Source organism: Odocoileus virginianus, chromosome 18, assembly GCF_023699985.2.
Source record: "Odocoileus virginianus isolate 20LAN1187 ecotype Illinois chromosome 18, Ovbor_1.2, whole genome shotgun sequence".
Classification (NCBI taxonomy): Eukaryota; Metazoa; Chordata; class Mammalia; order Artiodactyla; family Cervidae; genus Odocoileus; species Odocoileus virginianus.
In genome coordinates, this window is record NC_069691.1 from 42677363 (window position 1) to 42690896 (window position 13534).

Below are 13534 nucleotides of genomic sequence, written 5' to 3' on the forward strand. Positions count from 1 at the left end.
GATGAACCTAGAGCCTCTTATACAGAATGAAGTAAGTCAGAAAGAGAAAAACAAGTATTGCATATTAGCACATATATATGCAATCTAGAGAAATGCTATTGACGAACCTAGTAGAGAACAGACTTGTGGATACAGCTGGGGAAGGTGAGGGTAGGATGAACTGAGAAAAGTAGCATTGACATATATACACTATCATCTGTAAAACAGTTAGTAGGAAGTCACTATATAACACAGGAATCCCAGCGTGGTGCTCTGTGATGGCCTATAGGAGGGGGATGACTGGAGGGGAGGGAGGGAAGGGAGACTTATATAATTATGTCTGATTTTCATTGTTGCACAGCAGAAACCAACACAAATTTGCATAGCAACTTTCCACCAATTAAAAGTTTAGAAGAAAAAAAAAACCTCAATGAGACATCATCTCATGTCTCTTAGAAATGTTATTATCAAAAAGACAATGAACAGCAAGTGTTGACCAAGATACAGAGAAAAGAACCCTTGTATATTTGTGGTAGGAATATGAATTGTTGCAGCCACTATGGAAAGCAATATGGAGGTTCCTAAAAACTAAAATGGAATGACTATACATTCCTGTTTCTGGGTATTATTCAAAAAAATATTAAAATACCAACTCATGAAGATCCATGCACCCTGACATTTATTACAGCATTGTTTACAACAGGCAAGATATGGAAGCAACCTAAGTGCCTACTGAGAGATAAATAGATAAAGAAGACGTGAAACACACACACAGGAATAATATTCAGACAAAAGAATAGAATCTTCCTATTTGCAATATTATGGATAGGTTCTGAGGGTATTATATGCTAAGTGAAATCAATCAGACAAAGAAAAACACCATGTGATCTCACATATATTTAGAGTCTTAAAACGCAAAACAAATGAACACACAAAACAAAGAAGATATAGACAGAGAACAGATTGCCTGGTGGTTGCCAGAGGTGGGTGAAATGGGTGAAGAAGGTTCATACACACAAATTTCTGTCTGTAGAAAAAATGATACAACTTACTGTTTTCTTTCTAGAAAAGTTTACCTACACTTCTTCAGATATCCATCTATTTGCTCCCACAGCACTATGTGCAAATAATTTTTATGCCATTTATCATACTATAAAATAAATATTTATGAATATTTTCATGTCTCCTGTTAGGCAGAGAGTTGATTAATGTAAATGCACAGTACCATATAGTAATTTTTGTGCATGTGATTTTTTTTTTACTTCACAACTATTTTGAAAAAAACGTAAAAAGTACTGTGTGGTTGATGGTATGGGTAATCAGTGAACAGAATTATTAATTGTGTAGTGACAAATTTAGACAGGGTACTGACTTAAATTTAAAAGATAATGTAAGATCAGTTTTAGGATTGTTATAAAGAGTGATAAAGTAGTACAGACTTAAAAACATACATTTATATAAGACAAGTTTTCTGTTATTTGAAGTAATCACCCAGAATGTACCACATCAGACTATTGATTTCATACAAGGACATTATATATGTACATATATATATATATATATATGAATGTTAGTATTAGTATGATTATGACTATATGGGTATATGTAAATTATGAAGAAATATTGAATCAAAGCACATGGAGATGAGCCAGAAATTAGACTCACCCAGTTCAAATCAATTTCTGACCACAATGATCTTATCTATGGATGGTATATGGTTAACACCAGAACATTCAGAACAAATTAAGAAAACAATGTATGGATTTTTTATTATAAAAATGCTAAGAAATGGTTTGGTCCATAACAGTATTTTGGATACTTTCTACCTTCAATGTTTCTCTACTCCAGACCCTTGTTGGTGTTTCCACTGGATTAAATATTTGTGGCTGAGAGCAATTATAGGACAACTTCACTTTCTTCTTTTCCTTAGAATCAGCATATTTCTCTTGCACCATTATTTCCAAAGTTGACTTACTTAAACAACATTACTGTCTAAGCAATTTTGTCTTGAACCTTTCTGTAGTTTAGGTAAATTTAATTATTTTCCTAAAATCAATTATTTGTATTTCTCTCCCAAACACAGTGAGAAAGACCTCCTGTGTATTTCATTTATCTTTCTGTAAATTAGGCTCTACTGTAGTTGAGGTTTGCTTTAGTCATGTTTGATAGTATGATCAAGTCACCTCATATGCAGGCACATATAATTTTATTTTATGGGTGATTTGTTACAAATTCAATAACATTTACATGAATGTTTTGTATAGGTATAGTCCCCCAGATCATTACCTATCAACTGCCCAGAAGAAATACATCTAGGCTGCCATGCACTGCTACATTTATTTTTTCATGGAAATCAATAAATCCCTCTATGGGATTCTGGATTACAGTTGCATATATTTTGGCAATAAATGTTTGGGTAGTAGAATCACCCAAAGAGCTAAATAGTTTCTGACTCAATCAGCTTCTAGATTGCTTATCTGGTTGTTCATTGATTTTGAGTCATTTTTCCTACTGCCAAAACAAAAGTATACAAAGGTAATAGTTATTCTGATAATGCTCCCTAGACAGATATACTCTTGTGTCAATGATTTATGAAAATCATATATGTTTGAGAGATGTAACTGCCTTTTCCTTCTTTTATAGGTTTTCATATGGAGGAACCTAAGTGTACCATACATATTTCAAATGACACTAAATTTTCTACCCTTTTTCTATCCTAAATACATAAAACCCATGTATTTAGGAAAATACCTTACTAAAAGCTATATAAATATCACCACATGTTTCCCTTTTGGCACAGAAGATAAAGGGGAAAGTGACTTGTAGATCATATGCGGTATCTAATATATTGACATTAATTGGATGCATAGGATGCATTAATAAGTGCATAATAATTTAAGGAATGTTAAATGTTTAGTGTCTCAATGTTACATAATAACTTTATTAGTCAAAGCAAAGCATGTAAATAAGTATAATCATAAAAACAGACATATGTGTATGTATTTTTAAAGAACTAATTCTAACATCCTCTAACCCATGCAGCAATGTTATCATGGTTAACCCTGAGCATATTTCAAGGTATTGCCAGTAAGGAGAGCAGAAATAGAAGTCTATGAAACAGTATTTTTCCCCCAAACTGAACAACAGTTACTTTTCTATGGTCAAATATTCCTTGTGAAGATGGGTAAAATGTTAATTATTTACTACACAAAATCACTGCAGATGGTGACTATAGCCATGAAATTAAAAGACGCTTACTCCTTGGAAGAAAAGCTATGACCAACCTAGACAGCATATTAAAAAGCAGAGACATTATGTTGCCAACAAATGTCCATCTAGGCAAGGCTATGGTTTTTCCAGTAGTCATGTACGGATGTGAGAGTTGGACTATAAAGAAAGCTGAGCACCGAAGAATTGATGCTTTGGAACTGTGGTGTTGGAGAAGATTCTTGAGAGTCCCTTGGACTACAAGGAGATCCAACCAGTCAATCCTAAAGGAAATTAGTCCTGGGTGTTCACTGGAAGGACTGATGTTGAAGCTGAAACTCCAAAACTTTGGCTACCTGATGCGAAGAACTGACTCATTTGAAAAGACCTTGTTGCTGGGAAAGATTGAGGGCAGGAAGAGAAGGGGACAACAGAGGATGAGATGGTTGGAGGCATCACCTACTCAATGCACATGAGTCTGAGTAAACTCCAGGATTTGGTGATGGACAGGGAAGCCTGGTGTACTGCAGTACATGGGGTCGTAAGGAGTTGGACATGACTGAGCGACTGAACTGAACTGATACAGTATCTATGGTAACTTCATATACTGTTTATTGGGAGTAATCTAGCATGAGAAAAGGCTTCCCAGGTGGTGCTAATGGTAAAGAACCCACCTGCCAATGTGGGAGGCGTAAAGAGATGTGGATTCTATCCCTCAGTTAGAGGAAAGGCATAAAGCGACAGATCTGCAGATCTCCTGCTATACTCTCCCATTTGCTTTAATGTTTTTTCCTGGGATGATTTTCCACCTTTCGTTTTACCCTTCTGTACTATTCAATATTGATTTGAATCTAATAGGCAGAATTGGACATATTCAGAAATCAAAACTATTTTTTTTAATTAGAGGTGATTAACATTCATTTGTTTTAAACATCACCAATGAAGCTCTTGAACTTCAAGGGAGAATGTTACCCTATTGGTCTCCGTTTTTTAAATCCATAAAGATGCTCTTAAAACATGATGAAAAGTCAATACATGGCTTAAAACTCTGGTGATCTCCTATTAGATAAAAAGTAAAACACTCCCCATGGCCAAGCCAGCCCCTAACACATTTTCCTTTCCTCTCCTCCTCATGCCTGCACTGCAGCTACATCTCCCTCTTATTATTGAGGTCTATTTCCATAAAAATGATTTTCCTAAAACCAACAATACAACTTTTTCCCCTATGTTGTTCCAGTATCCTATATTTAGCTGTCAAGATATGTATCACAGTATGTAACTGTTTTTGAGATTCCTTGAATGACTACAGAATTCTAATAAAACAAAAGATCCATAATGGTAAACAGTGACACTTAACAGTCAATAACATAGTTTAGGATGAAAGAACATGCCATAATTTTACAATATTGATAACTGGCCAAATCCATTATACCATCAAAAACTATAGAAATTTTCCTATATTAAAAAGAGGTACAATAAAGACAAATATCTTTAACTTGTCATTGTAAATAAATCATAAACTGAGCCTAATTTTTCACAGTTTTGTACTTCTGGTCTTTTTGCCTCATGTACTGGAGGTTCTGATTCCATTAAAACTGAGAGAAAATTTAAGACTTATTCAATTTCATTTTGACACCAATGAATAAAAAGAGACCATCAAGGAGGGCTTCTCAAAACTACTAAGGATCTGACCTTTGATTATATAAAAAAGAGTTTCACTTTCATCTCAAGGTCTCCAAGTCTTGACAGGAATTTTCTCTACCTGTCACTTATCTTTCTCTCCTAAGTAAATTAAGTTATTGCCATGACTGCTGAGGACTGTCATCTCTTCTTCTATATAAGCATACATCAGATCAAGATTTCTTTAAAAAAACTGGTTTTGTTTGACCTTCCAGGCAGGCAACATACTTGAAGACGTCCTTGTGAGCCGGGGCACAGCATTCTCCTCACTAGTGGGTTCACATAAAATACCAATGGTGGCTCTCTTGCTTTATATAAAAATATATTTTACTAATAAATTTTTAAGTTTTATGAACTACTTTCAAGAGTGTGAATATAGGTAAACTTACATGTTTTCATGTTAAAATATTATCTTTTATCTGACCATTTATAATGAATCATGACACTTATTCAACACTGAAAAATATTTCTGAAAATAAAATAGAAATCAAGTGAAATCGAAGGAAAGTTTTTCATTTGTGTCAACTACACACACACACTCATGAGTTGTTTATATTAATGTCTATATAATAAAAAGTATAATTATATATAATATACAACTATGCATACTCCTTAGTAATCTAAAATATATCTATATATACACATTTTATATCCATATATGTTTGTATGTGTGTATATACATATATACACAATCAACTTTCTGTTAAAAATATTTAGAAGTATACTAAAGAAAGAGTTAAGAAAAAAGTAACATATCAATTGCTTGTCTGAGAGTGCGTAATGATGGAAAGGAGAGAAAGGAAGAATGAGGGTGGGAGGCCAGCACATATCTGAGTAGGGAAGGGGCCACCAAGGACAGAGGAAGTGATTGAAAATACACCTGGAACACAAAATATGTGTTTCCTCCGTTCATAATTCTACTTCAGGCTACATATTTATGAAAGCACCATGAAGACTTGTTAGCTACATCAAACTGCATTCACTCATCTTCAAAGTTATGTCTAACCTATTAGAAGGTCTAATGCATTAGCAACTGGTGATTTTATACTCTAATTATCACTGACTCATCTTTTTTTGTCCCTTTCCTGCTGCTAAATTATCTCAAAAAGCATAAAGTGGCCCTCTTGGTGACTTACAGAAAAAAGAACCACAGAGAACCCAGGAGCTGAAGGAGATAACGCCCTGCAACATAATCACTCATCTGCACTTTCTTTTCCAATATTTTCTCTGGAGGGTCAGACCCTCTTTCCACTTCAGGAGTGAAACCTTCCAGGAGGAAACTACACACGGGGCTTCACTAAACTGTCTATGTACCTCTGGTCACTAAAGAAATTATCCAAATACCAAGCCATCCTTGTCTCTGGAAGATTTAGTCAGTCATTCATTCAATGAACATCTAATTAAAAGTGTAAAACAAGGGACTTCCCTGGTGGTCCAGTGGCTAAGATTCCTCACTCCCAATGCAGGGGGCCCAGGTACGATCCCTGGTCAGAAAACGAGATCCCACATGCCACAACTAGGAGTTCTCAAGGCACAACCAAAGATCCCATGCCACAGTTAAGACCCAGGGCAACCGAACGGATATATTTTTTTAAAGTGTGTAAAACATTATTGTCAATAATTTTGGGACTAAAAAGATGAATGAGATTAGCCCCTACCCTTATAGGGCAAAACTGAATTTTTGTTAGATGGTGTATTAATATTCTTTCCAGTCTCCGTATACTTAGCTATGTGACTAAGCATTTCCTGATGTGTCAAGAGGTATCAAACACCTAAAAGTATGTATTTTTAATGAACTTTAGTATTATCTTTATGAATTTATCTTGAGGAAAGAATCAGGCATATGTGCATAGGTTTAACCACAAAAATACTCATTGAAGTATCATAAATCTCCTGGCCAGCAATCTATAACTGGTTAATAACAGTTAACTTATTTGTTCATTTGCCAGAAAATGAACATTATTTTTGTCTGTATAACAGTATGCATTAGTCTCTCTTCAGAGGCACATAACATGGTAGGTACCTTCTTCAAGATCACACAGCTGAGAGATACACGGCAGGATTGTGGTCCAGATACCTATGTGGTTGCCCAGTGAGCTGTTAGCTCAGTTCACACAAAGCTGCCTCTTACCTTCTGAACTGGAGCTCAGCCTCAGCTAAGGCCACCTGCTTATTTTATTAGCAAGGCAGTCTTTCTGAGAACTGTATCTAACTGTCCCCTTACCTTTGTTCTTGATCACAATAGCCAATTTATTTCCTTCATTGCATTTACCTGAGTGATTTTCTTCTTTAAATCAGTTTTAACAGCTTTATAGGGATGTACCAGAAAATTACTGGGAGAGTGTAATTCAATATTTTTAAGTAAATTTGCAGAATTGGACAGTCATTACCATGAAACAGTTTTAAAATGTTAATCCCATAAAATTCCACTGAGCCCATTTGCAACCAATCCCAGCTCACATCCCCAGCTCCAGGAAACCAACTATCTCTATAAACTTGTTTTTTTCTAGATGGTTCATGTTAATAGAGTCATACATCAGTCATCCCAAAAAACAGTATTAGGACAAATAACAAAACTGCCATTTTGGAAATATACTATATACAGTACATGATGCCAAGTGTTTTGGGTACATATGTGATATGTTTTACAACAACTGATTGTATCTAACATTATCCCCATTTTACAAAAGTACACATTGAAGTCTGGAGAAGTAAGACAATCACGTGAGGTCTAATATCTCATGAAAGCATTTGAATTTTTATTCAGGTGTGACTGATTCCAAAGCTCTTGGCCTGAACACTGGGCTTGTGTTCTCTTCTGAACCTTTATGAGTTCAAGATGGTGACCTCAGTTGGACTAAGGCAGGGTAGCCTCTTTAGAGATGAGGATCTTAGGTTGAGTGGTCAGATTGCCATTCTTGACCCTGTATCCAAAATATGCAAAAATAAAACGTGTTACTAAGGAAATACATTTTAGAGCAAGTGGGTTAATGGAAGAACTCTTAACAAATTTGGTCCTTTCTCAACCTGGTTACTCTGGCATCTCTAACATTTAAAAGGGCTGGTTCCTGCAGAGCTCAATAACAGAGAATTTTCTTGTTGAGAGATATCCCTTATTCTGACTGCATACTCACCTATCTAAAAAATGTCTCGGCCCTAATTTCAAATTCTTGGGCCTGAAAAGATGAGGGATACCCTGTGGACTTCTAACCTTGAGAGGGCATGGCTGTTCTCTTCCCATTCGGGACATTATTTTTTTAAGCTTTGTGTTTTGAATTGGAGCATGGCCGATTAACAGTGTTGTGACAGTTTCAGGTGGACAGCAAAGGGACACAGCCATACATATCCACATATCCACTGCCCCCTGCAAAGCCCCCTCCCATCCAGGCTGCCACATAACATCGAGCAGAGTTCCCTGTGCTATGCAGTAGGTCCTTGTTGGTTATCCATTTTAAACATAGCCTGTGTACATGTCCATCCCAAATTCCCTAACTATCCCTTCCCTCCATCCTTCCCCCCCATGATAACCATAAGTTTGTTCTCTGAAATCTGTTTCTGTACTGTATCATTTCTTTTTAGATTCTTGGGGATATTATTGCTCCCTTGCCAAGGAAGGCAATATGTCTTTCTTCCTGGACCCAGGCAACTGGGAAATATTAAACCCAAGCCCTTCTGTTCCCGGTTACACAGAGGGCTCTCTGCTATCTGAGGGCTACTGCAATGGGACACCGCAAGTCGGGATCCTTCAGCCTTTGCAAGCCTGAGGGCTCAGGGGTCTGAAACTCACGGCTGCCTTTCCTGCACTCGGGTTCTGGTTCTATTCTGGTCTCTGGGCCTCCAATAATTTGTGTGCATAGAGTAGTCACACCTCCAAGTGACAAATCTCTAAGAAGTTCTCAAAGAGTCCTTTAAAGAGGCAAAATGAGATTTTTTTTTTTCCTTTCATGGGGTATTCAAGATTGCTTCAGAGGAAAGTACTCACAGAAAAGACAAAAGACTGTCAAGGCTGCTAACTTCTGTTCTTGGTAACTGTTGTTCACAGCCCTTGGACTGTGAGAGCTGGGAAAAAAGCTCATGCATTTTCATATGGAATTAGAGTTCCACATGGTAATCAGTTACTCAACGAAGAGAACTCTCCACTCAGTGACACAGCTGAAATTCCCAGGGAACCTCCTTTAATTTTGAGTGTCTAAGAAATACCTGGGCTTCCCTGGTGTCTCAGACAGTAAAGAATCTGCCTGCAGTGCAGGAAACCTGGGTCTAACCCCTGGGTCGGGAAGATCCCCTGGAGGAGGACAAGGCAACCCACTCCAGTGCTCCTGCCTGAAGAATTCCATGGACAGAGGAGCCTGGCAGGCTACAGTCCACAGACCACGAAGAGTCAGACACATCTGAGCAACTGACACTTTCACTTCACAGGGAACACTCGGACCAAACATTCTTAGAAATAATTACCTTGAGCAGCTATAAATATATTGGTCATGAATTCCACATTTATCCTGCATATGGGAATGTCCATAAGGAAGCCAGTGTCTCTCCTTTACCAGGAATGTCTGAACAGGGACCATTAGCATCAGTGGCAGGAGCCACAGTCTGGGCTGAAATCAGATTTCTAGATGGACTTAGATGTCCCACCTAGGAAGCACTTACTAATTGTCCAGCAAGGTGGGCGTCTCCCAGGCACTGGTTTAGCACCTGGGCTTCTCTTGGCTTCTCTACAGCTGCTTCTTCGAGGCTTCACATTACTCATTCACTACCATTTAATTTCCTATGCCTGTATCATCTGAGGAGAGAGAGAACATGTCTTTTACTTTCATTTTTCCTTCCCCAGAAATGTTCAATCCCCAGATTGAACAGAAGTGCTCTTTCCTTCCTGCTACCAAGACATGAGAGGCCAATCCTGGTCCACTCTGCACACTAGACTCACAGGAGGTTGTGTGACCATCACCCTCTGTTTCAGTGTGTGTTTACAGCTCAGCTCCGCCCTGACCCAGAAGCCTACTTCTCCTCCAGCGGTCTCTGCTCCTTCTCTCTCCTAAAATCACTGCTTGCCACATTTTCCCTTCTTTCTGCTTTGTCCTCTCTTTCTCCTCTGACCATTAGTCATCTTAATTATTTCTGTTATTGTTCCCTTAAAAGACACTGATTCCTGGGTATCTGTACATGAATGTTACTATTTTAAATCCTTGTTAATTTGACACCTCTTTCTCCTCTTTAAGAACCTAGCAGCCCTGGGCTAATGAGAGTAGAAACAAATGGGGAAAAAGTCGCAACATACACCTAAAAGAAATTCTTAGGTTAAATTTCAGATAGGTAATCCTTAGCTTCCAGTACTATGACTGAAACATGGGTGAGAACATGTTATATACTATGTATCATAAAGCCTAAGTAGCAAGTTTTCCTGTTTTATTGCACCTTCTACCTTCTTTTTTTTTTTTGCTAGAAAATTATTTAGTACTTAACCTAACCAGACACTGGTCCCAAACCCTCTAGCCATTCTGTGGATAAACCAAGGCCCTGCTAAAATACTGTTCTGAGAGCAAGAGGGCTACACACTCCACTCGTGGGGTTACCCTGTGTTTATTACAGCAGATAAACAGATCAATCTGTAGAGTCTATGTGACACTCAGATCAATCTGTAGAGTCTATCTTTCCAGAGTTCCATTTGTAAATCACAGCCATACCCCCTGGCTCCCATATAATCTATTGGCTTCTGCATTCCCTTTGTCAAAAGTTGCACTATCTTTCTCTCCATAGCTGATTTTAAAAATATCTCCTGCTTATTAGCACTTTTGCACTCATGGTACTAATGAAAATTAAGAAATAATAAGATTCAGCTTCAAGATAACCTTGATGTATCCTGGAAATATTTTTCCCCCTTAGGTAAAATTGGACAATCCTTAGTAATTCACATAAAAACTCCAATATCTGAGGATGCCAGAGAAACCCAAGCTGAGACTTTTACTTGGCCTCTCAAATATGGGAGCATCACTGTTGGAATGACAGAGTTTGCTGAGTCCAGTTCAAAATGAGACCATTGGTCCTCAAGCTCTTACCATGTTTCCCCTAGAAAGCCACCTGCCTTCCTCCTTCCCCTACACCTCTGTCTGAATCTGACAGGTGGATTCTGAGAGTGGTGCCAGCCATTGGAAGCAAGTCTTCTTTCTCCCTTTAAGCTTTGGTGTCAAAAGCAGCTGAGGATGTGTTGTGGGGAGAACAAGTTTCCACCTATGCTCTTTGCTCGATGTCATCCTTTTCCACATGGGTATCACGGGTATCACGTTGGGGTTGATGATGGACAGTGCCCACAGGTAAGCAGGGGGCAGGCAAGTGTCCCCCAGAACACCAAGAATTCTTCCTGCCTCTAACTCATCTGTGTATTCTTTAGCATCTGGACTTGCATATCATACATCTTTAGGCAACTGCTCCCTTTAATGGTTGGACAGAGGAAAGGTAAGGGATTACAGGAGATAAGAAGAATCATCTCCACAACAGTAGTGTTTTTGATCAGGCTATCTCCAGCAGATAACATGGGTGTCATCTTGTGGTCAGGTTAGCTAAGAAGAAAAAAGCAGAAAACAAGTGAATCTTTATGTCTGTACACCGCCCCCTGCCCCCCACACACACAACACAGATACTGAATATTTATACAATCTTGAGACAAAACTGAGTGACTTCACTTTCTTTTCTTTTTCTTTTTTAGGCACCATGATGGAGACTTCCATGTGTAGACTTAATTTCTGGTGAAAGCCTGGTAGGAGGCACGGGAGAGAAATGTTTCCTTCTTTTCTTCTAACCTTCTTTATTCCCAGACACTACTGCTAGGGGACTCACCAGCAGAGCACAGAGCCTTATTGACCAGACATGCTTCAGACTAGGTTGAGAACAGAAGGGTTTCTCCCTGAGAGCAGCCAGTGCCTGTGGAACTCTTACACGGGCTCTATTCTGTGCCCCTCCCAATACTCTCAAGTACCATCTGGCAGTTATTTCTGCCTCTGACAGTTAACCTCTCAGTCTTTTCTGCTTTCAGCTAAAACCTCTGGCTCCCAAAGCTTCATTCACTGCCCCAGTGTGGCTTATCCTATTCTTCACACCCCTCACCCAGCAGAGTGTCTTAAGACATTTTTGTTCCCTTTGAGAAAATGGCCTCATGCTCTTAATATGACATAAAACCAGAAGAAATCTATCTATCCACCTACTTATCTATAATTTATTTTCCACAATGCATAATTTCAGGTTTCATCATAATGGTTACCACTAAAGAGAACTTCTACTGATATCCATGTTTGCTTTAGTCCAGTCTTTTAAAAGTTGAAGGGAATCCTATCTTCCTGTTTGGCAATAACTTTCTGGGCTGCATTCCTTCCTTCTTCAGGGTTAGATGATTTCTCATTCTACCCTCCACTTCCTGAATCATTCCAGGTGAGAAAGAAACCAACATAGAAGGCAGAAGCCATTGGTCAGGTAGACAGAAAATTTATGCCATAATTACCTCATGAATATTGTGGTGAGCCTGAGGCTCCTAGAGATGAGTCATTTGGTTCTTTGCAGGATCTGTTTCCTCAGGCATAACTGGTCTCCTCTAGAAGAAAAATGGTAACTTTAGCCTTTCTCCACTCAGTGACTCGAGTTTTCTATACCCCCTTCCTCCTCATAGAAAGCTTATCTCAATCAGCCCAATCTCTGTCCAAGTAGGGATACCCCAAAACTCACCTCTGCACCAGCAAGCAGCTTCTCTGATAGTCTCAATTTCCAGATGCTTGTCAATTCAAAAGTATTTCATTGCAGTTGGTTTTCTAAGGCAGGGCGTACTGATCCTGCAGGTGCATGGTCTGTCCATGGTGCTCAGATGTGACTGAGTACAATCCACTTGTAAACCTCTAAGACATCATGGGTACTCCTTTACTCTCGTTGACTGTTGGGGTAGGAATGTTGCCCAGGTCTGGAGCTTTCTTTACCTCGTCAGTTACTCCCCAGAATTCTGCAGTCTCATATAAAGTTTACCTAAACCAACTGTCTCTCAGCAGTAGTTTATTTTTCTCAAAGGAAATGCCCTAACATACCCACTTTATATCACACTCTTTGAACTATACCTCTATTTGGACATGCATGAATATTTGGTTTGGGGAAAAGTTATCCTCCTAGTCAAAAATACCCTAAATCACTATGTCCTCCTGCACATCACCTTCAGGAAACAACTCTTTAGCCACTGAGATGGCTTCCTTATATATTTACATATTTTGTCTTGCTTTCATCTTAAAAAAGAGATATGTATATAGTTTTTTTTTTTTTTGATGTGAAACAGCAATCATTTTTATTAAGTTTATAAGTTTTGGGGTAGGAAATTTGGACAGGATGCAGCAAGGATGACCTGTATCTGCCCTGTGATGACTAGAGCCTAAGGCTGGCTGAAATAGCTGGATTTGGCTCAGCTGGGTTTTGGTTTTTTTTTTTACACTTTTTTTTTAAAATTTTTTTTTTCCATTTATTTTTATTAGTTGGAGGCTAATTACTTTACATCATTACAGTAGTTTTTGTCATACATTGAAATGAATTAGCCATGGATTTACATGTATTCCCCATCCCAGTCCCCCCTCCCACCTCCCTCTCCACCCGATCCCTCTGGGTCTTCCCAGCGCACCAGGCCTGAGCACTTGTCTCATGTATC

At 38.4% G+C, this 13534-nt stretch overlaps 1 long non-coding RNA gene across 3 annotated transcripts; it reads right to left on the minus strand.

Moving 5' to 3' along the window:
• Positions 1-7603: 7603 nt before the first annotated feature.
• Positions 7604-13152, minus strand: LOC110147116 (uncharacterized). 3 transcript variants are annotated; one of them, XR_011492823.1, is made up of 4 exons: positions 12580-13150; positions 12122-12448; positions 9517-11423; positions 7604-7790 (listed from the first exon to the last, which is right to left on the minus strand). It is a non-coding gene; the product is annotated as an uncharacterized lncRNA (long non-coding RNA). The 3 variants fall into 3 exon arrangements; XR_002316748.2 differs by having other exon boundaries at positions 9517-9649; positions 10923-12448; positions 12580-13144; XR_011492822.1 differs by having other exon boundaries at positions 9517-12448; positions 12580-13152.
• Positions 13153-13534: the final 382 nt, after the last annotated feature.